General features: G+C 38.5%; 1 long non-coding RNA gene across 1 annotated transcript; it reads left to right on the top strand.

The window, feature by feature from the left end:
• Window positions 1-301: 301 nt before the first annotated feature.
• On the top strand, window positions 302-20,345 carry LOC128579522 (uncharacterized). Its single transcript, XR_008378179.1, has 3 exons — window positions 302-368; window positions 5,068-11,396; window positions 19,197-20,345. It is a non-coding gene; the product is annotated as an uncharacterized LOC128579522 (long non-coding RNA).
• The last annotated feature ends 386 nt before the right edge of the window (window positions 20,346-20,731 follow it).

Here is a 20,731-nt window from a genome sequence, read left to right as displayed (position 1 = left end):
AAGTAGCTAGGACTAAGGCGCCCACCACAAAACCCAGATATGTTTTGATTATAACTGTCACTGTTTGGCAGGCCTGGGTTGGATTTGAACCCACCAGCTCTGGTGTATGTGGCTGGCATCTTAGCTGCTTGAGCTACAGGCGCTGATTCAAGAAGAAACTTTTCTGACAAACATAGGGCTTCACCATGTCAGAAATGGTCTATGTAAAGGATAACATTTGCAAAGATAAATTATGAAAAATGTTCTATGTGACCAGGTTGGCCTAAATGAAAGGACTTAATGGGGTTTGCATTTTCATTCAAAGCAGGAAAAAAACTTAAAGCAAGAAGAAACCAGTATGTAGTAGAGAGATGTGAAGAAACGTCCAGGTAAGTGTTAGTTTTGTTTTGAGAATTTGTTTAAAACCTCATCACATTGCTGTGTATTTGTTTAAAGTGACAAACATCAATTATTGAGCATCAATCTGCCACAATAGTGTTAAATCTGCTGCTTTGTAATTTATTCTACCTGCCTGAAGCTGTATTTCCTTAGTTATGGGTTTTGAGATCACCACTCAAGGTTATGAGTTACTCCTTTGAAAATGAAGCAAAGAAAAATAGGAGTCAACTTTATCCTTTAAAACAATAGCCTCTTTTTCTTACTGCCTGACTGACGTTTTCACTCCTTCCTCTGTCTTTAATTCACTCTGCACACCTCTTGGCTTTTTGTTGCTAAGATGACAGACTATTAATATGTGACTGGTGCCATCCTTGAACAACATATTTTTTCTTTCACAAGAAATGACAAAACTGGAACATTTCTGGTTATGGTACAAACTGGGGACTACCTGCTCTCTTTGCTGCCCTTTTTGAGTTGTGACTTTCTCAATCAGGTAATGTGTTTGCAATGGATTTTTCCCTGCTGCATCAGTTGTGTCTTTTATAAACCTGTAGCCTTGATCTGCTCTTGGTAAGCTTTAGTTAGCCACCTCTCAAGTGGAGGCAAATGGTCCGTGTTTAATCTCCTCACAGACTCCCTGAAAACATTCAGGAAGACACCCCAGATTCCTCTAAGGCTGAATCAATGGACAGCTCTTTCACTGTGGTCAGTAGTAAAACTCCTGGCAGACAGGGAGGTCATGTGACCAAGAGGACTTCGTGACACAAAGGATAAAAAGAGGCACCCAGGCAGAAGTAAGTCGGAAAGACAGGAATTGAGTGTTGAAAGTGGGTGCATGATTTGACAATGTAAAAGAAATGGATCAATATTTGGAATCACATCCTATCCCTAGACTCAGCCAGGAAGAAATAGAGCTCCTGAACAGACCAATTTCAAGCACTGAGATCAAAGAAACAATAAAAAAATCTTCCAACCAAAAATGCCCAGGTCCAGATGGCTTCACTCCAGAATTCTATCAAACCTTCAAGGAACAGCTTATTCCTGTACTTCAGAAATTATTCCAAAAAATTGAGGAAGAAGGAATCTTCCCCAACACATTCTATGAAGCAAACATCACCCTGATACCAAAACCAGGAAAAGACCCAAACAAAAAGGAGAATTTCAGACCAGTCTCACTCATGAATATAGATGGAAAAATTCTCAACAAAATCCTAGCCAATAGATTACAACTTATCATCGAAAAAGTCATTCATCATGATCAAGTAGGCTTCATCCCAGGGATGCAATGCTGGTTTAACATACGCAAGTCTATAAACGTTATCCACCATATTAACAGAGGCAAAAATAAAGATCACAAGATCTTCTCAATAGACGCAGAAAAAGCATTTGATAAAATCCAGCATCCTTTTCTAATTAGAACACTGAAGAGTATAGGCATAGGTGGCACATTTCTAAAACTGATTGAAGCTATCTATGACAAACCCACAGCCAATATTTTACTGAATGGAGTAAAACTGAAAGCTTTTCCTCTTAGAACTGGAACCAGACAAGGTTGTCCTCTGTCACCTTTACTATTCAACATAGTGCTGGAAGTTCTAGCCAATACAATTAGGCAAGACAAGGAATTAAAGGGAATCCAAATGGGAGCAGAGGAGGTCAAACTCTCCCTCTTTGCTGACGACATGATCTTATACTTAGAGAACCCCAAAGACTCAACCACAAGACTCCTAGCAGTCATCAAAAAATACAGTAATGTTTCAGGATATAAAATCAATGTCCACAAGTCAGTAGCCTTTGTGTACACCAATAACAGTCAAGATGAGAAGCTAATTAAGGACACAACTCCCTTCACCATAGTTTCAAAGAAAATGAAATACCTAGGAGTATACCTAACGAAGGAGGTGAAGGACCTCTATAAAGAAAACTGTGAAATCCTCAGAAAGGAAACAGCAGAGGATATTAACAAATGGAAGAACATACCATGCTTATGGATGGGAAGAATCAACATTGTTAAAATGTCTATACTTCCCAAAGCAATCTACCTATTCAATGCCATTCCTATCAAAATACAAACATCGTACTTTCAAGATTTGGAAAAAATGATTCTGCGTTTTGTATGGAACCGGAAAAAACCCCGTATAGCTAAGGCAGTTCTCTGTAACAAAAATAAAGCTGGGGGCATCAGCATACCAGATTTTAGTATGTACTACAAAGCCATAGTGCTCAAGACAGCATGATACTGGCACAAAAACAGAGACATAGACACTTGGAATCGAATCAAAAACCAAGAAATGAACCTAACATTTTACAACCACCTAATCTTTGATAAACCAAACAAGAACATACCTTGAGGGAAAGACTCCCTATTCAATAAATGGTGTTGGGAGAACTGGATGTCTACATGTAAAAGACTGAAACTGGACCCACACCTTTCCCCACTCACAAAAATTGATTCAAGATGGATAAAGGACTTACATTTAAGGCATGAAACAATAAAAATCCTCCAAGAAAGCATAGGACAAACACTGGAAGTTATTGGCCTGGGGGAAGACTTCATGAAGAAGACTGCCATGGCAATTGCAACAACAATAAAAATAAACAAATGGGACTTCATTAAACTGAAAAGCTTCTGTACAGCTAAGGAGACAATACCACAGCAAAGAGACAACCTACACGATGGGAAAGGATATTTGCATATTTTCAATCAGACAAAAGCTTGATAACTAGGATCTATAGAGAACTCAAATTAATCCACATGAAAAAAGCCAACAATCCCTTATATCAATGGGCAAGAGACATGAATAAAACTTTCTCTAAAGACGACAGATGAATGGCTAACAAACACATGAAAAAATGTTCATCATCTCTATATATTAGAGAAATGCAAATCAAAACAACCATGAGATATCATCTAACCCCAGTGAGAATGGCCCACATCACAAAATCTCAAAACTGTAGATGCTGGTGTGGATGTGGAGAGAAGGGAACACTTTTACACTGCTGGTGGGACTGCAAACTAGTACAACCTTTCTGGAAGGAAGTATGGAGAAACCTCAAAGCACTCATCCTAGACCTCCCATTCGATCCTGCAATCCCATTACTGGGCATCTACCGAGAAGGAAAGAAATCCTTTTATCATAAGGACAGTTGTACTAGACTGTTTATTGCAGCTCAATTTACAATCGCCAAAATGTGGAAACAGCCTAAATGCCCACCAACCCAGGAATGGATTAACAAGCTGTGGTATATGTATACCATGGAATACTATTCAGCCATTAAAAAAAATGGAGACTTTAAGTCCTTCGTATTAACCTGGATGGACGTGGAAGACATTATTCTTAGTAAGGCATAACAAGAATGGAGAAGCATGAATCCTATGTACTCAATTTTGATATGAGGACAATTAATGACAATTATGGTTGTGGGGGGGAAATAGAGGGAAGGAGGGAGGGGGTGGGGCCTTGGTGTGTGTCACACTTTATGGGGGCAAGACATGATTGCAAGAGTGACTTTACCTAACAATTGCAATCAGTGTAACCTGGCTTATTGTACCCTCAATGAATCCCCAACAATAAAAAAAAAAAAAAAAAAAACAATTTGTTAAGTTAATAAAGCAACGAGTTTGGAAGAAAAAAAAAAAAAAAGAAAGTGGGTCCATGTTTGTTAAGGGATGCCACCTGCCACTGGAATCTGACCTTAGGACTCTGAGTGAGAAAATGCTGATCTCAGGGTGGCGCCTGTGGCTCAGCGGGTGGGGTGCCGGTCCCATATGCCGGAGGTGGTGGGTTCAAACCCAGCCCCGGCCAAATTAAAAAAAAAAAAAGAAAATGCTGATCTCAGCCCACTCTAGAAACCTGAGATGGGCACAACATTGTCCACAGGTAATACTTGGTCCATGGCAATGATGTCTTTATGGGATCCAACTATTTGGTACAGTGTCTCTAGGGATGCCCAGTGCAAAGGGTAGTCTACTCTCTATCTATGGAAAGCTGTGGGCTAAGGCTTTCTAAGAAATACTGAGGCTACATATTTATTGTTTAATACTTCACTCTCCCCTCTGAGTGAAGAATCTGCTTCTGTAGCAGGAGTGACAGGACAGCGGGAACACAAATTCTTTCTTCAACCCCTTACATGCTAGATTGGAGAAAAAGAGTTCACTCATCAGTTCCTTTCGATGCCTGATTTCCTTTCCCATTGTTGGGGAGAGAATTATTGTCTAAATTAAATACTCAGGATTATTGATTCTCTAGACAAACAACAGCCTTCCCATGAAGGTAGTCTATGAACACTCCTTGTAGGTGTTTACTCTAGTGTCTGGAGGATGGGGAGAAATGGCCAGAAGAAATCAACATCCAGGTAAATTTCTCTATCTGGGAAGAGCGTCCCCCTGGAAAACCTCAGGACCACCGCAGTAGAGATTCACTTAATACCAAAAATGTTCACACTCTCTGAAACAGGAAGCATTAGTAGATATAGCCCCATTGATTGACAAATTTATGAGATATGGCTTTCACAAGTTTGTGCTGTTGAATAACATGCTACAAACACAGTTGACAGTCAGTTACAGAAATAGCAAATGGTAATAACACTTTTTAATCTTTTTTTTTTTGCTAAAAGTTAATGTCTTTAATTTATCATGTGCCTTATATACATTGTTTTGAAATTATTTTGTGAAGTATTTTATTATAGGTAAGTCAATCATGAAGTAACTCAAAGACAGACTCAACACCTTAATTACTATGTATTTCCAAACTGGAGCTGACCAAAGAAGCTTCTATTTGCACAGCCTATGGGACCAAAAGGTATTTTTATCCCCAATGCTTTCTTGGAAAATAAAAAGAAGTAAAAATACATTATTCCAAAACATCAATTAACATGTTCAGAAATTGCCATTTAAGTTTCTACTCATAGAGTGAAACACAGAAACTTTCTTTAACTATTGCCAGAATAGACAATTTTTATTAAAAAATCGCTGTTCAGTGGTGAAACCACAGGCTGTATAAGATTTGTAGGGCAAGCAGAGATTATTATATTTACATGAGCAAATTTCTAATATCTAATTCTGATTTCTAATATCTGGTTAGATTAAATGGGTAGTCATTAGAAAGAACTGAAGGTGATACTAATTAAAATACATTTATAATAACTGTGTATAATACATATGATTTAGATATAATGAATATACCTAAGCACACACATATAAATGACCTTTCTAAAAAAAAGTAATAAATGAAATCTAAAATTAAATTATAGGGTTATAGGTTAATTTATAATTTTATTATACAGTTATAGGTTAACTGATGACTCCATGCTGAACCTCACAGTTAAAGCATTCTATAGTGGACATACCCACTATTTGACAATGTGAATGTTGCTTTCTTGGCACTGTTGATATTGCTTGATATTGTGATGCACCAACCATCTGATTTCTTTTCTGAATGTATTTATCTTCATTTGTTCTTTGTAAGGATTTTGTTTCTAGTCCTTGTCTTGAACATTGTTATTGTTGTTGAATTTTAAGCTTTTTTCATTTTGTGAAGGCAAAGGGTGGAAACCTTATAAATACATGTATATGTAAAAGGAAAATAAAAGTAAGACACAGAAGACTAACTTTTCATTCAGCAAATATTTACTAGAGTTTTACCCTGAACAAGATTATCTGCTGAGTATTTTGGGATAACAGTAAAAAATCAGTTTTGAACGCTATACTCTAAAATAGTGTGATCTGATATAAAACATATGTTCAAAATAAGCTTTTTACAGTGTTGTCATCTTTACTGGGCCAATATTTACATTAAAGCAATGATGGAAAATACAAAAGAAAATGAAATTTAATTATCTATCTGTGTTAATTTGAAGATTCCACAATATTTTTTATTTTTATTAGTTCCCTAATTGACCTTCATGACAATATTCCAACTATGAAGACACTGGGTTCTTTTCTGAGACTGCAGTCTTCTATTTGTAAAATTCGCAAATTGATTTTCCAAGTATTAAAGAACTGAATCAATGTAAGTTTCAATATATTTGTTTCCTTCAGTTCACAAGGAGAGCTCTAGACTATACACTTCATGACTTAGGTGTACAGTAAGAGTAAAGATGCAATAAAATATTTCTAGTAATAAACACTTTAATCTCATATGGTATAGCACACAGGTTTAATTACAGGAATTGTAATTTATGATATTACTTACGATGAAAAGACTCTGGCAAATTCACCTGCTTCTCACTGCCATTCTGGTGTTATTTACATACAAAATGATGGTTCCATGCTACACACTATTGATGAGGTCATGGCCAGACCATCATGTTGCCTCATATTACTACTGGTCTCCCCGCAGCCATTAGTGAGGTATGTGGACACAGCTTCTTGTCCAGGACCAGAAGCTGAGCAAATAAGTGCTGTCACTGCAAAGGTATAACTCAATCCTTTGCATCAGGATTATCCTTATCTTTGAACAAACCCAGTTCTTCTGGACCAAGAGAAAATAAAGCTTCTCCGAATTCAGGTGTAAAATGAAGTGTCTGAAGAAGGGAATGGAGATGACAGGATCTACCGTGATTTCTGATTCTGCTTAAATTGGTGAATTTTCTAGGAGCAGTTGACTTCAAAACTTTAGTGTTTAATTTTTTCCCTTATCCATACTGATTATTTGGCACACTGGAATAATCCTCTCCAAATAGATCCCCAAACGTTGTACAACTAAATATTACCTGGCTAAAGCCCAGCCCCAGCCCTAGCCTGAATACTCAGTAGATGAACCTGCCCCAACTGGGCACCGCCATGTTGGCGAGGGTATGTCTTCAAAATGTGATTTTCTTAATTTTTAATTTTTTTCTAATTATAAAGAAATTTATTTGAGATCTGAGAATTATGTTTGTGAATTTGCCACTGTGCGCTTACAGTGGCAACACTGTTCAAACAACTCGGCAAGGTTCCATAATCTCAGTATATCAGTGTCTCACAGTTGTGTTCTCATTGACTTGTTTTGGTGTCTTGCTGCATTTTGTATATTTTTATTATTTTGTGTTTTTGTGTGTTCTTGGGAGAATGTCAGAGTTTGACTCAGAGCAATGAACAAACTTTTGGAAATTTCTTCTTCTTCTTTATTTTTTTGTGAGATACTGTCTTACTATGTCACCCTCTGTAGAATGCTATGGCCTCATAGCTCAGAGCAACCTCAATCTCTTCAGGTACTCTAGCAATTCTCTTGCTTCTCTCTCAAGTAGCTGGGACTACTGGCCCCCAAATTAATGCCTGGCTATTTTTCAAGACAGGGTCTTGCTGTTCCTTAGGCTGGTCTCGAACCCAGGAACTTGGGCAATTCACCTGGCTCAGGCTTCCAGAATCCTGGGATTACAGGCTTGAGGGGGCAATCTTTTTTTTTTGTTGTTGGTTTTTTTGAGACAGAGGCTCAAACTGTTGCCTTGGGTACAGTGCCTGGTATCACAGCTCATAGCAATTTCAAACTCTTGGGCTCAAGCTAATCTGTTTCCTCAGCTTCCCAAGTAGCTAGAACTATAGATGCCAGCCACAATGCCCTACTATTTTCTGTTGTTATTGTTGTTATTGTTGTCGTTGTTTTTGCTGGCCCAGGCTGGGTTCGAACTTGCCAGCCTTCGTGTATTTGACCAGCGCCTTCCACTGAGCTGTTGGCACCACCTGAGCAAGAAATATTTTTTTAAAAAGATATTTTACTGACATTCTTAATGTCAAGGAAAATACAACAGAAGCCATGATGGACATTCTGAGAAAACTAAAGACTTACAAAATTGCAATGAAGGGTAAATTACCTAGCTTTCCACATAGAGTACTTTAAATATGACCATAGTGATATTCAGGAATGAGGTATGTAACAGGGTCTTGATACAATAAAAATGTCAAGTTATAACAATGTACATGAGGAGAAAATCTTTAGTTTCCTCCAATGATTCATAGAAGAAACTATTAACAGTGTTTATTTTTCTGGATACTTCTTATGAGTTTATAAATACACATTTTGACCTTTAAAGAATAAGTTATATAATTTTCCATTGTTCTTTTATTTACTGTTTTCTTATCTATGGTTAACTGACATGTATTTGTATCAGTCTGAGATCAGTTCTGAGGCCTATTTCATAAATTCTCAGGACTAGTGTCTATTGTATGTCAATAATTCTTACTGTTAAAATTCGGGTGCCAACACAACTGAAACATGTAAACTAAAAATTTTAGTGTACATGTAGGCACTTGTCTTTGAAGATATGTTCTGATTTTAAACTGATTTCTAGTTTATCATCATTAAATTGTTTTCATTTACTGGAATAATAAAATATCTTACAACTACAATGAAAACTGTGGGTTTGGGAAGCTCAAGGTTGGAATGAAAAATTAAAGGAAAATATGACTTGTGATTCACACATGCAGTTAAAATGAATTTTATTGGATAAAATGCAAAATTATCTAAAATTAAAAATAATCAAAACCACTAATGTTTTCTTATGCTGTATAATATGAAATTAAGTACATTTATATGATAAAGTGTTGCATGATCTCAGTGTAAAATGCCAATGAAATAGAGCAAAATTTGCCATGCAGGTAACTATCACCTGTAGTCCCAGTTTTTTTGGAGACTATGGTGGGAGGGTTTTTTGAGCACATGAGTTCCAGACCATCCACAACAAAAGTGAGACCCTTTCTCTATTAAAAATAGAAAAACTAACCTCAGCGCTCATAGCACAGTGGTTGTGGAGTCAGCCACATGCACCAAGATTGCGGATTCTAGCCCTGAGTCAGCCACATGCACCAATTGTGGATTCTAGCCCTGAGCAGGACAGCTGAACAACATTTGCCACTACAAAAAGAAAATAACCGGGTATTGTGGTGGATGCCAGTAGTCCCAGGTACTTGGGAGTCTGAGTCAGGAGAATTGCTGAAGCCCAAGAGAGTTAGAGGTGACTGTGAACTATGATGGCTCGGCACTCTAAAAAAATAGAAAAAATTCACAAGGGTGATGGTGCACACCTGTAGTCTCAGCTCCTTAGGAGGTCAAGGAAAGAGGATTGCTCTACATCAACTATTTGATATTGAGCTATGATGCCATGGCAGTGTAGCCATGGTGACAGAGTGAGAGTCTATCTAAAAACAAAAATGCAACAAATGTCACACAAAGGTCAATACATTTATTAGATTTAACATCGTATAATAAAATAAGATCCATCAAAATAAACAGAATTTGAAAATTAGGCAAATAATATTAACCAGGTAGAGGATTTTTTTTGTTGTTGTTAGTGACCAATATTAAAAGTATAGAGGAGGATCGGGGCCTATTGCTCATTGGCAAGGGTAGCAGCCACCTACACCAGAGCTGGAGGTTTTGAACCCAGCCCAGGCCTGCCAAAGAACAATGACAACTACAACCCCAAAGTAGCTGGGTATTGTGGTGGGCACTTGTCCCAAATACATGGGAGACTAAGGCAAGGGAATCGCTTAAGTTCAAGACTTTGAGGTTGTTGTCCGCTGTGACACCATACCACTTTACCCAGAGGAAAAAAGTGAGAGTCTGTCTTAAAAAAAGTATAGAGGGAGCAGTCTTTTGATTAATGTTTTAATGTTTTGTTGATATTAGAGAGGAGATATGATGAGAGAAGTGGTAAGAAGGAAAGGTGGGTATCAGAGAAAAAAGAGGAAGGAGAGAATGAAAGAGATGTTACATTGCTGGCTTTAAAGATGGAAGAAGAGGGTCTTAAGCCAAGGGATGTAGGCCTCCTCTAGAAGCTAGAAAAGGTAAGGAAAATAATTTTTCCCTGGAGGTTATAACATACTAAGATGGCGGCCAAGTAACAGCTTTCTTGCAACTGGGCACAGTGAGTTTGGACTCCAGGCATCTCTCTCTGATGGGATCTGCCCAGAAACATCCCTTTGAGGACACAGGGAGTCAGCGTGAGACCTCTGAACCCCATGAGGAGGACCAGAGCAGTGGAAAACTGACAAGTGTTTGCATGTGTTCATTCCGTCTAATCCCACTGGCAGCTGTAAGTACCACAGAAGTGATATTGAAAACTGGAAACGCCTTACCCGTGAGCTGTTTTTTTTTTTTTTTTTTTTTTTGACTTGGCACTCAGTTAAACTACCTTGGGAGAACTTGGGCAAGAGTTCAGAGAACTTTAAGTGTTGTTTAGAGCCCAAGACTAAGTCACTCAGCCGGTTGGAGCTAATAGTGTTCAGCTGTAGGCTGCCTGGAGTCATTGTAGGAGAACTGCCCCAGCAAGCTCCACTCTCAGTGATGCAGAGCAAGGTTCAGGTGGGAGTGAGTAATCTAGTGCTGTCTAGAGCAGTCTAAAGGGGGGGGACTGAGACACCTTACAGCCTTAACCCTCAGGGGCATAGAATGATACCAGTTTTGGCCCACTGGGTAAGTGGATAGCCACTTCAGGAGTGATCCCAGTGACAAGTGCTTTTCTGGGAAAGCTTAAGCTTAGCCAAGGTTAGCAGTTTAAAGTGACTTGTAAGTGGGCAGAGGAGAGATTTAGGCTCTGCACCCTGAGGGGTTTGAGAAATCACAGAGGCCAAAAGTCTTCATCTCATACAGCTGTACCAGCACTGTGATTAACAACTCATACCCAAGAAGATCACCTGATGTCCCAACAATATCCAGCAAGATATATATAATGCCTTCTTTTTGGTTTTGTTTTTTGCTTTTTTGTTTTTAATTTTAACATTTTCCCTATAGAATTTTCTTTTCTTTTTTTATCTTTTCTTTCTTCCTTTTTCTAGTTTAAATACAATTTCCCATTGTTGCTTTTTTCAACAATTAGAACTTCATTTTTGCTAGTGTTTCTACCACTATTATTTGTTTTTTTCCACAACTTTATCCCATAAAGTTTTCTGTTTGCTTGTTTTGGTTTCATTTATAGCAATTTAGCCTTTCATCTCTACTTGGTAACAGTGGGGTACTGTGTCTGAACAGGCTACCAAAGAGCTGCTGACCACAAGGGAACCACCCAACATGGACCCCCCAAGGTTGGGGTTTTTTAAGGTGGGTCAAACTACCCTACTGTACACCTATATTGCTCCTGTCTCCCTCTTTCCGTGGTTGTCTTTTTTTTTTGACAGTATTTTCTTTTACCCACCCCCTCTCCTTTTTCTTTTTTCTTTTCTCTTTCTTTTTTCCATTATTGTTCTTCAATCTTTTCATTCTTCTGCTACCAAAAGGACTCATCAAAACCCTACTCCAGAGGCATGGCAACTTAAAGATCAAGAGGAAATTAAAGAAAAACTAGGGCAAGGAAACAGATAAAAGAAATCACTCATGTGTAGGAATCAGAAGAATACTCATGGTATCAGGAAAAACTAGTCCAGAGCAACCCCCCTCACCCCCCAGGAACTGTGAGGTAGCTACTGCAAAGGATTTCACCTATAAAGAAATGTTAGAAATAACAGAAAGGGTAGCCAGGCATTGTGGTGGGCACCTGTAGTCCCAGCTACTCGGGAGGCTGAGGCAAGAGAATCACTTAAGCCCAGGAGTTGGAGGTTGCTGTGAGCTGTGTGAGGCCATGGCACTCTACCGAGGGCCATAAAGTGAAACCCTGTCTCTACACACACACAAAAAAAGAAATAACAGAAAGAGAATTTTGAATACAGACAATGAAAACAATGAAGGGAACTGCTGATAAAGTGGATTATAACCAAAAAGAAATCCAAAAACAGAATCAAATAAGACATAAACAATATGAAAAATATAGAAAGAATGTAGCAGAGCTGAAGGACTAAAGCAGTCAATTAGAACTTAAAGATGCAATACAAAGTATCAACAACAGAATAGACCATGCAGAAGAAAGAATTTCGAAGGTAGAGGACAAAGCTCTTGAAATAACTCAGATAGTTAAAGAGGCAGAAAAGAAGAGAGAGAAAGCAGAATGTCCATTAACAGAATTATGGGACTATATGAAGCGTTCAAACATACAAGTTATAGGAATCCCAGAAGGGGAAGAAGAATGCCCCAAGGGAATGTAAGCCACACTAGAGAATAAATGAAAATTTCCCAAATATCACCAAAGATTCTGACACACTCCTTTCAGGGGAATATTGGACCCTAAGTCGCCTCGACTCTAACCTAACTTCTCCAAGACACATTGTGATGAACCTGTCCAAAGTCAAGACAAAAGAAAAGATTCTGCAAGCTGCCAAGAGTAAGTGCCAGGTGACTTACAGGGGCAAATCCATCAGGGTGACTGCAGACTTCTCTAATGAAACTTTCCAAGGAAGAAGACAATGGTCATCATCTACCTTTAATGTACTTAAACAGAACAATTTCCAGCCCAGAATTCTATATCCTGCTAAGCTAAGCTTTAAAATTGACAGAGAAATCAAATAATTTACTGATATACAAACATTGAAGAAATTTGCCACAACAAGACCAGCTCTACAGGAAATAATTCAACCTGTTCTACATACTGACCATTACAATGGATCAGCACCAAGGTAAGAACTCAGTAATTCAAGGACAGAACCTAACTTCCACACTGATGAAAAAGATAAAACTAAGGAATGGACTCTCACAAAATAAGATGAATAGAACACTAACACACTTATCAATTACCTCAATAAATGTTAATAATTTAAATTCACCACTGAAGAGGCATTGATTGGCTTACTGGATTAAAAAACATAAACCATCCATTTGCTGTCTGAAGGAAACACACCTAGCTTCAAAAGACAAATTAAAACTCTGAGTTAAGGGTTGGAAGAGAATTTTTGAGGCAAATGGAATTCAGAAGAAAAGAGTAGTTGCAATCTTATTTTCAGATACATGTGGATTTAAAGCAACTAAAGTCAAAAAAGACAAAGATGGTCACTTTATATTAGTCAAGGGAAAGATACAGCAAAAAGTCATTTCAATTCTAAATATGTATGCCCCCAATTTAAATGCTCCCAGATTCTTGAAACAGACCTTACTCAGTCTGAGCAATATGATACCTGATAATACCATAACAGGGGACTTAAACTCCTCTTACAGAGCTGGACAGATCCTCTAAACAGAAATCAAACAAAAATATAAGAAACTTAAATGAGACCCTAGAACAACCTTGACATATATATTGGGATGGAATATATATATATATATATATATATATATATATATATATATATATATTCCAATGATAAAGAATATACATTCTTCTCATTGCCCCATGGAACATTCTCCAAAATTGATCATATCCTAGGACATAAAACAAACCTCAACAGAATCAAAAGAATTGAAATTTTACCTTGTATCCTCTCAGACCATAAGGCATTAAATGTGGAACTCAACTCTAACAAAAACGTTCAACCCCACAAAAAGGCACAGAAATTAAACAACCTTCTGTTGAATGACAGTTGGGTGCAGCGAGAAATAAAACAGGAAATCATTAACTTGCTTGACCATAACAATAATGAAGACACAAGCTACCAAAACCTGTGGGATACTGCAAAAGCAGTTCTGATAGGAAAATTTGTTGCTTTAGATGCCTATATTCAAAAAACAGAAAGAGAGTTTATCAAAGTACTCACCAGCCACCTTATGGTGGCTCTTCAGTGGTGAATTTAAACCATTAACATTTATTGAGGTAATTGATAAGTGTGGTAGTGTTCTATTCATCTTATTTTGTGAGAGTCCATGCCTTAGTTTTATCTTTTGCATCAGTGTGGAAGTTAGATTCTGTCACCTTATGGAATTGAAAAAAGAACAATCTAAGCCTAAACCCAGTAAAAGAAAAGAAATATCCAAAATTAAATCAGAGATTGATGAAATTGAAAAACAAAAGAATCATTCAGAAAAGTAATAAAACAAGGAGTTGTGTTTTTTTGAAAAAATCGAGAAAATAGATAAATCTTTGGCCAGACTAATTAGAAATAGAAAAGTAAAATCTTTAGTAACCTCGATCAGAATTGATAAATGATAAATTACAACTGATGCCACAGAGATACAAAAGATCATCTCTGAATACTACCAGAAACTTTATGTCTAGAAATTTAACAATGTGAAGGAAAATGATCAGTATTTGGAATCACACCCTCTCCCTAGAATTAGCTAGGATGAAATAGAGCTCCTAAACAGACCAATTTCAAGCACTGAGATTAAATAAACAATAAAAAATCTCCCAACCAAAAAATGCCCTGTTTTGTATGACTTCACACCAGAATTCTATCAAACCTTCAAGGAAGACCTTATTTCCATACTGCAGGAATTATTCCCAAAAATTGAGGAGGAAGGTATCTTCTCCAATACATTCTACAAAGGCAAACATCACCCTGATATCAAAACCAGGAAAAGACCCAACTAAAAAGCAGAACAGACCAATTTCACTAATGAATATAGATGCAAAAATTTTCAACAAAATCCTAGCCAAAAGATGACAGCTAATCATCAAAAAAGTCATACATAATCAAGTAGCTTTCATCCCAGGGATGCAAGGCTAGTTTAACATATGCAAGTCCATAAACTTGTTATCCACAGTATTAATGGAAGCAAAAACAAAGACCATATGATCCTCTCAATAGATGCAGATAAAGCATTTGATTAAATCCAGCATCCTTTTCTAATTAGAATACTGAAGAGTATAGGCACACATGGCACATTTCTGAAACTGATCAAAGCTATCTATGGTAAACCCACAACTAATAGTTTACTCAATGGAGTAAAACTGAAACCTTTTCCGCTTAGAACTGAAACCAGACAAGCCTGTGCTCTGTCACCATTACTATTCAACATAGTGCTGGAAGTTCTAGCCAATACAATTAGGCAAGACAAGGAAATAAAGGGCATCTCAGTGGGAGGAGAGGAGGTCAAACACTTCCTCTTTGCTGACTATATGATCTTATAATTAGAGAACCCCAAAGCCTCAATTGCAAGACTCCTGGGAGTCATAAAAAAATACAGTAATGTCTCTGGATATAAAATCAATGTCCACAAGTCAGTAGCCTTTGTATACACCAATAACAGTCAAGATGAGATACTAATTAAGGACACAACTCCCTTCACCATAGCTTCAAAGAAAATGAGATACCTAGGAATATACCTAACAAAGGAGTGAAGGACCTCTATAATGAAAATTATGAACTCCTCAGAAAGGAAATAGCAGAGGATATTCACAAATGGAAGAACATACCATTCTCATGGCTGGGAAGAATCAACATTGTTAAAATGTTTATACTTCCCCAAAAATCTACCTATTCACCACATCCCTATTAAGATACCAACACTGTACTTTCAGAATTTGGAGAAAAATGATTCTGTGTCTTGTATGGAACCAGAAAATAAAAACCTGTATAGCTAAGGTAGTTCTTAGTAATAAAAACAAAGCTGGGGGGTGGCGCCTGTGGCTCAACGGGTGGGGTGCCGGTCCCATATGCCGGAGGTGGCGGGTTCAAACCCAGCCCCGGCCAAAAATAAAAAAAAAAAAAAAAAAGCTGGGGGCATCACCATACCGGATTATAGGCTGTACTACAAAGCCGTAGTGCTCAAGACAACATGGTACTGGCACAAAAATAGAGACATAGACAATTCAAAATGAATAGAAAACCAGGAAATGAAACTAACATCTTACAATCACCTAATCTTTGATAGACCAAACAAGAACATACCTTGGGGGAAAGACTCCCTATTCAATAAATGGTGCTGGCAGAACTGGATACCCACATGTAAAAGACTGAAGCTGGAACCACACTTTTCTTTACTCACAAAAAATGATTCAAGGCAAATAAAGGACTTACATGTAAGGCATGAAACATTAAAAATCCTCAAAGAAAGCATGGGAAAAACACTGGAAGATATCAGACTAGGGAAAGACTTCATGAAGAAGACTGCCCTGGCAATTTCAGCAACAACAAAAATAAACAAATGGGACTTAATTAAACTGAAAAGCTTTTGTACAGCTAAGGAGACAATAACCAAAGCAAATTGACAACCTACACCGTGGGAAAGGATATTTGCATATTTTGAATCAGACAAAAGCTTGATAAATAGGATCTATAGAGAACTCAAATTAATCCACATGAAAAAAGCCAACAATCCCATATATCAATGGGAAGAGACATGAATAGAACCTTCTCTAAAGAAGACAGATGAATGGCTAACAAACATATAAAAAAATGCCCATCAACCCTAATTATTAGGAAATGCAAATCAAAACCACCCCGAAATCCCTACCATCTAACCACAGAGAGAATTGCCCACATCACAAAAATCTCAAAACTGCAGATGATGGTGTGGACGTGGAGAGAAGGGAACACTTTTACACTGCTGATGGGACTGTTAATTAATACAACCTTTTTGGAAGGAAGTATGGAGAACCCTCAAAGAACTCAGGCTCGACCTCCCATGTGATCCTGCAATCCCATTAGTGGACCTTTACCCAGAAGGAAAAAAAATCCTTTTATCATAAGGACACTTGACCTAGACGGTTCATTGCAGCTCAGTTTACAATCACCAAAATGTGGAAACAGCCGAAATGCCCACCAACCCAGGAATGGATTAACAAGCAGTGGTATATGTACACTATGGAATACTATTCAGCCATTAAGAGAGATGGAGACTTCACATTCTTTGTATTAACCTGGATGGAAATGGAGCACATTATTCTTAGTAAAGCATCACAAGAATGGAGAAGCATGAATTCTACGTACTCAATTTTGATATGAGGACAATTAATGGCACTGTGGGGTAGGGAAAGGGGACAGCAGAGAGAGAAAGAAGGAGGGAGGGATGGGAAAAGAGAGCAAAGAGAGGGAAGGAGTGAGGGGGTGGGGTCTTGGTGTGTGCCACACCTTTGGGGGCCAAGACACGATTGTAAGAGGGTCTTTACTTAACAAATGCAATCAGAGTACAGAAATCTGGTTTCTTGTCACTGGTATCTGGGGGATGAGAACACATGTCTGATGCTTTTGCACCTTCCAGGATGTATCCCCCAATTGCTCTCCTTAATTCCCTGTCATAGTTGCTGATGGTGTCCCCTTGTGTGGGTTTACTCTGTTCTGTGCTCTTTTGCACTACTCAAATGCTACCCAGTAAATAAGTCTTACTATCCTGTGCAGTGTGTATCAAGTTGATTTTTATTTTTTTTTAGGGTAAGGATCTTGTCCCTTTTTCCTTTGGTATCTTTTATTCTGTCCCAATAAAGGTCAGTATACACTTGGCTAATGAAAAATAAAAGTTGGTTGAACAGAAAAAAAAAATGAAGGAAAAGAAATCTGTTTTGTTGTATTCTCAATGATCCCCAACAATAAATTTAAAAAATTCAAAATAAAAAATAGAGGGAATATGTATTATCAATAAGCATTTAATATACCTTTTTTGCGATTTTATGCAAAGAAAATCTAAAGTAAATGACAATAACAAGATAATTTCTCAGAAGAGAAAGAAATATAAACATTTCTAACTACAAAGTGCTACCAAAGCTTAGTGGATTACAGTCCTCTATGTACTGAGACTAGAAGAGTGAAGATCTCCATTTTCTGAATCAAAGAAATAGAATAACAGGGTGGCGCCTGTGGCTCAAAGGGGTAGGGCGCCAGCCCCATATGCTGGAGATGGCGGGTTCAAACCCAGCCCCGGCCAAAAACTGCAAAAAAAAATAAATAAAAATAAATAAATAAAAAAAAAAGAAATAGAATAACAATATATATTCAATTTGCTGCTTATAATATACAGAGGCAAATGAATAATGAAATGAAACCCTCATATGTTTTTAATTGTAAAGAATGGCATGACTGTCACAAAACATCCAAAAATATAAACCGTGTTACATGATTATAAAATTTGTCAGTCATCATAGCCCTCAAGGAAACTAACCGTTCGGCTTTCTGATTATATTGTCCAAATTCTTATATTAAGACCTCCACTAGTTCCGTCATTTTTTTTTTAGTGTGTGTCCAAAATTGTGAAGCTTATCATCTGGAAAAATATGAGAAGAAGAAGAAGACTTTGTCCTCGCACAGAGCTGCATCCTCTGCTGAATAGGGTCAGGAATCCTGCAACTCAAGTCTCATCTGATTCACTGACAGGCTGCGATCTCCTGTCCAGGGATGGGGCATGCCCATGTCTTTCCCAGCAGGAGCTGTTTCTCCACCCAGGGCTGGATCCCTATGGTCAGGCAGTGTAGGGGAACAGCCCTCAGGAGAAAAGAGAAATTCCACCTGGGTGGCCATGACATAGCTCTGCACTGCAGAGATCACAGGCTCCTGCACCAGGTGAGCTAAGAGAGCTGCTCTCAGATTAGGAGAAAATGTATCTCCTGTGTCCTCACCCAGGCTATGTCTTGATAAATGGCCTCAGACATAGCACTGAGGGAGGTCACCATTCCTTTGGCAACACAGTAGGTGATATTTTGGGAACTTCAATCTAGGTGATTTGGAACTGTAATCAGGGCCGCTTGCTGTACCCAGTGAAGGACCTTAGGGGATCCCTATCACAGACATCATAGTCCTTCTCCATTTCACTTCTGTACAATATCATAGACCATTGACTTAATTCTTTCCTTTTTTTTTTTTTGAAGATTTTGGCCAGGGCTTGTATATGGGTTTGAACCCGCCACCTCTGGTATATGGGGTTGGCGCCCCACTCCTTTGAGACACTTGTCTCTCCTACTCCTCCCTGATCCCATCACACTCCCCAACGCTGACTCCCCAATGTTCTCTGAATGCAGAATGCTAAAATCTTCTCACCAGTGAGAAACCCACTTGCTGCCAAAGCCCTGTATAAGTTACCTGTTTGTCTTTTTCTTGTGCCAAAAAAGCAAAATTCTACCTGCTACTTTATCTTGTAAGCTGCTCATGGAAATTATTTTTCTTTTTCCAGGAATTCCCCCATCTGAGCTAAAATCGGATTCTGTGAATAAAATGAGCGAGTGAGCACCTCTAAGTGAACACCTTAGAAGCCCTAGTCTATGCTGGATAATCAGGAGCTGAAGATGTCACTTAAAATTGATTCTTCCTTTTCCAGAGTCCTGTCAAGAAGCTCCCAGTTCCCTGGCCAGGGAATACTGGGTTAATCCTTCCCCTATCACCTCTCACATGGAAGAATCAAATCTTATCTGGTCTAGCAGAGCTGTTTTTGGCTTTGAGCTTTGATATTTGGAGTTCTCTTTATCATGTGCAGTGAGCTCTAATTATGGTGCAAAAGTAAGATTAGAATGCTCAGCAACTGGGCAGCACCTGTGGCTCAGTGCATAGGGCACTGGCCCCATATACTGAGGGTGGTAGGTTCGAACCCAGCCCCGGCCAAACTGCTAAAACAACAAAAATAGCCGGGCATTATGGCATGTGCCTGTAGTCCCAGCTACTGAGGAGGCTGAGGCAACAGAATTGCCTAAGCCCAAGAGCCAGAGGTTGCTGTGAGCTGTGATGTCACATCACTCTACCGAGGGTGACAAAGTGAGACTATATCTTAGAAAAAAAAAAAGGAAAAGAATGCTCAGTGCCCATAGCACAGTGGTTTCAGCGCCAGCCATATACACAGAGGGTGATGGGTTTGAACCCGGCCCTGGCCAGCTAAACAACAATGACAACCGAAAAGGAAAAAAAAAAAAAGCCAATTGTTGTGGCAGCACCTGTAGTCCAAGCTACTTGGGAGGCTGAGGCAAGAGAATCTCTTAATTCCAGGAATTCAATTTTGTTGTGAGCTGTAATGCCACGGCACTCTACCAAGGTTGGGAGACTTTATGAGACTCTGTCTCAAAAGAAAAAAAAAAAAGATTAGAAGACTCCTTTGTCATGAAGCCCAGAGCTCATAGTCTATCTCTGGGAGATGTTTGTGGGTTAATTTCTCAACTGAATCAGTTCAGTTGTATCAAAGTAAATAGGAAAAATTCTCATCCAGGGGATATATCCTGCATTCCTCAAAGCTCCTTGACAGATATAAGCCATTTCTTATTTCCAATCTAAGAATGAAAGACTACTGGGCGGCGCCTGTGGCTCAGTGAGTAGGGCCACGGCCCCATATGCCGAGGGTGGCGGGTTCGGACCCAGCCCCGGCCAAACTGCAACAAAAAAATAGCCGGGCGTTGTGGTGGGCGCCTGTAGTCCCAGCTGCTCAGGAGGCTGAGGCAAGAGAATCGCTTGAGCCCAGGAGTTGGAGGTTGCTGTGAGCTGTGTGACGCCACGGCACTCTATGAGGGCCATAAAGTGAGACTCTGTCTCTACAAAAAAAAAAAAAAAAAGAAAGACTACCAAAGACACACAGACTCAGGATCTCTGACTCTCACCCTCCTTTCAACCTCCATATAAAGAGTCCAAGGCAAGGTCTCATCTAAATTTGGATGTGGTTATTACTGGAAAAATAATAGTGTCTTACTGATTCCTTCATATGATCAATTGTGTTTATCTGGGTCTTTT

The sequence above is a fragment of the Nycticebus coucang genome, unplaced genomic scaffold, assembly GCF_027406575.1.
Source record: "Nycticebus coucang isolate mNycCou1 unplaced genomic scaffold, mNycCou1.pri scaffold_62, whole genome shotgun sequence".
Classification (NCBI taxonomy): domain Eukaryota; kingdom Metazoa; phylum Chordata; class Mammalia; order Primates; family Lorisidae; genus Nycticebus; species Nycticebus coucang.
Note: the sequence above shows the minus strand (reverse complement) of the source record. Positions and strands in the feature narration are given on the sequence as shown.